Source organism: Carlito syrichta, unplaced genomic scaffold, assembly GCF_000164805.1.
Source record: "Carlito syrichta isolate Samal-C Ts95f unplaced genomic scaffold, Tarsius_syrichta-2.0.1 Scaffold309730, whole genome shotgun sequence".
NCBI lineage: Eukaryota > Metazoa > Chordata > Mammalia > Primates > Tarsiidae > Carlito > Carlito syrichta.
Genome location: NW_007253826.1, coordinates 526,511 through 530,317, shown reverse-complemented (window position 1 = coordinate 530,317; position 3,807 = coordinate 526,511). Strand labels below are relative to the sequence as shown.

General features: G+C 51.6%; 1 long non-coding RNA gene across 1 annotated transcript; it reads left to right on the top strand.

Moving 5' to 3' along the window:
* The first annotated feature begins 160 nt into the window (after positions 1 to 160).
* Positions 161 to 673, top strand: LOC110596509. The gene is made up of 2 exons (XR_002482516.1): positions 161 to 279; positions 355 to 673. It is a non-coding gene; the product is annotated as an uncharacterized LOC110596509 (long non-coding RNA).
* Positions 674 to 3,807: the final 3,134 nt, after the last annotated feature.

Genomic DNA, 3,807 nt, shown 5'->3' with positions numbered 1-3,807 from the left:
AGGAGGGCCTGCCCTGGCTTGGGCGCCTCCACTCGCCATCTCCCCGTGCCCTTTCCTGCCCTTTCAGTCGGCCTACGGGCCCGACGCCATTCCCCCGGCACCCCAGCCGCACCCCTGCCTGCAGCATCCCTCTGCCCTCGCCCTGCTGCGAGGCTGCCCTGGCACCCCAGCCTAGCCCCCGTTGCACCTGTCCTCAGAGCAACGCTGAAGACTTGTACATGAAAATAGACAGCATCCAGGCGGACATCTTGGCGGCCAACAAAGTTAACCTCACCAAAGGTGAGTGGGGACTGAGGCAGCCGGGGTGCAGGCGCAGCCAGCACCCAGACTCACGCCCACCTTTCCTGCCCGCAGCATTGCACGTCTCTGGCGTCGGCAGCAACATGAGCATTTCCCTTGACATTCGTGATGCGGATCCCTTAGCCTACGTCACACACTTCCAGAGGGAAGATAAGGGCTCAACGGAGTAGCAGCCCCAGAGGCAAACCAGGGAGGCCGAGGCTCTGTGTGCTGCAGGGAACCCTGGCTGAAGGACGGCGCCTGGGGCCAACCAAGCTCAGAGCTCCTCCACTTGGCCCTAGGTGGGAGGCCCTCGGTGGGAGACTGGGGGTTGGGCACGCCAGTCAGAGAGGGCACCTGGCTGGGAAGAATTCAGTAAACAGACTTGATGATATCTATCTGTCCTTTGTGTATGTGGAGGGGACGGGAGGTCAAATGAGAGCTATGATAGGTTGGGTGCCTCTGCTCACCAAATTTTATTTTTGAGTTGGAGTCTTACTCTGTCGCCACCAGCCACCGCAGCTTCGACCTGCTGGGCTCAGGTGATCCTTCTGCCTCAGCCTTCCAAGTAGCTGAAACTACAGGCACATGCCACTACCCTGGCTAACTTTCTGATTTATTGTAGAGATGAGGTCTCACCAAGTTGCCCGGGCTCATCTCGAACCCCTGGATTCATGAAATCCTCTCACTTTGGCCTCCCAAAGTGCTGGGATTATAGGCTTAAGCCACCGCACCAAGCCCTGCTCATCAAATTAAAAAGCAGATCTGGAGGGGAGGGGTCACTAACACCCTGGAAGGGGCAGAACCTGAATAGAGGGCCTTGCCTGGTTCTCTCCTACCTCTCTGGTTGCTTCTTCCCATTCTCTTTTGTTTATTCCTTCTTTTCAGTCAAGCCTCTTTCCAGTTGGAGTAAGGCAGGACTCTGACCTTGAGCCTCTACCCTGCCTACTTTTGTGCTGTAGCAAACTAAGAAATCAGGTTTGCTTATTCTTTTTTTGTTTGAGTTGGAGTCTCACTCTGTCACCCAGACTGGAGTGCAGTGGCCGCTCCCGGCCACCGCAGCCTCTACCTGCTGGGCTCCGGCGATCCTTCCGCCTCAGCCTTCCAAGTAGCTGGAACTACAGGCACGCGCTACCACGCCCGGCTGATTTTTTGATTTACTGTAGAGATGAGGTCTCACCAAGTTGACCAGGCGGGTCTCGAACCCGCGGGCTCAGGCAATCCACTCACCTCAACCTCCCAAAGCACGGGATTACAGGCTGAGCCGCTGAGCCCGCTGGTTTGCTTATTCTAATTGTCAGCAGAATTTTGCAAAGTGCTCCTGACTCAGCACATCCCTCTGGAAAAATGCCCTGAAGAATTAAGCAGGATAGAGCACAGATTCCCAGGCTCTTGCCCGAATCACTGCATATTTAGAAAAGATAAGTTCAATGATCCCAGCCATGCCCCTCCCACTACATAAGATAATGTCTGATAGGATTGACCATTAGACTTCTGTAACCGCATGGACCCTCACACCCAAGCCTTGAGGAGATTTTGCTCTAATATGACATCTGAGCACACATACAGCTGCCACCACCTGTATGAAAGCAGTATGTTAAGCAGTGTAAGAAATCTCTCACCCTCCCGGGCTGAGTCCTCGGGAAGACTTCTAAATAGAACTAAGTTTAATTCTTTAAAAGACCGATTTTCCTTTAGCTGGCAACATCCTGGTGATCTCATCCTGTCTCAGCTTTAAGTACCATTTCTATGCCAATAACTCCTACATTTCTATTTCCAACTAAACGCTTCCACCTCATTGTGTCTAAAATAGAACTCCTAATCCTGGGCCTCCCTCCCCAGTTCAGCTGACGGCAATTTATCCTTCCTGTAACTCAAGACAAAATCGTGGTGGGCTCCTTGATGTCTCGCTTTAATATCCATATCTATTCTACCTGTTGACTCTACCTTCCAAATACATCCAGAACCCAACTGCATCTCACTCCATTGCTCATACCCTGGGCTGAGCCACCATCATCTTTCCTCGGTGTCACTCTGCTTTTCTCCCTGTTTTCTTCTTTTTTTTTTTTGAGTTGGAGTCTCTGTCGCTCGGGCTGGACTGCAGTGGCACACTCACGGCCACCCCAGCGTCGACCTGGTGGGCTACAGTAATCCTTCCGCCTCAGCCTTCCAAGCAGCTGGAACTACAGGTGCACACTACCACACCCAGCTAATTTTTGTTTTATTGTAGAGACAAGGTCTCACCAAGTTGCCCAGGTTGGCCTCAAACCCACAGGCTCAGGCAATCCACTCACCTCGGCCTTCCAAAGTGCTGGGATTACAGGCTGAGCCACTGAGCCAGTTCCCCACCCCCGCCTTTTCTTTTCAATACAATAGTCACTCTGTCGCCCAGGCTGGAGTGCAGTGGCGCTATCCCAGCTCACCTCAGCCTCAACCTCCTGGGCTCAGGCCATCCTTCCGCCTCACCCGCCCAAGTAGCTGGAACTACAGGTGCTCACTACCACACCTGACTAATATTTTAATTTTTTTGTAGAGATGAGGTCTCACTATGTTGTCTAGGCTGATCTCGGACTCCTGGGCTCAAGCAATCTGCTTCAGCCTCCCAAAGTGCTGGGATTACAGGAATGAGCCATCATGCCTGGCCAACATTTTTTTGTTTTTAGGAGACAGAGCCTAACTCTGTTGCCCAAGTTGGAGTGCAGTAGTGCAGTCATAGCTCACAGCAACCTCAGCCTCAGGACTCAAGCAGTCCTCCCTCCTCAGCCTCCTTAGTAGCTGGAACTACAGGCATGCAGCACCCCACCAGGCTTATTTTTAAAACTTTTGTTTATGTAGACAGGGTCTAGCCATCAGGATGGTCCTTTTAAATTTCAGATTCTATTACTCTGCTGAAAACCTTGTAGGGCTCCCCAATTCCACCGACTAAACTAAAGCCGTCATTACAGCCTTCATAGGCCTAACCATCTGGCCTCGTTACCTCTGAACTCTTCTGCTTCTGTCCTCCTGCAAACTGCTCCAGAAACACTGGCCTCCCTTGCTGGCTCTTGAAGCTGGCAAGCCATTGCCTTAGGGCTTTTGTACTGACTGTTCCTTCTGCCTAGAACCAAACCCCACAAATCTATCCACATGGCTAACTCCCTCACCTCCCTTCAACTCACCTTCTCCAAGAGGGTTAATCTTTTTCAAATTGCAACACACACTACCATTTCCTGTACTCACCCCCCTCATCCTGCTTTTTTTTCCCCATAGCATTACCTTATTTATTATGTGTATTTACTTCTTGTCCGTCTCTCCACTTAACTGCAGACTCCACTAGGGCAAAGATATTTGTTTCATTTACTGATATAGCCTGAATCCTTAGGACAACGCCTGGCACGCATGAATCGATGACTGAGGTACTGGGAGGGAATTGTCCCTCCAACTCAAAGGAAATAAAGTCAGATGGCAGCAGTTCTCCAGGCTGCCACGAGAGGGCATCATCGGCTCTGACATTGTTGGTCTTTGGCAGCCCAGCTCTCCCCAAACTGA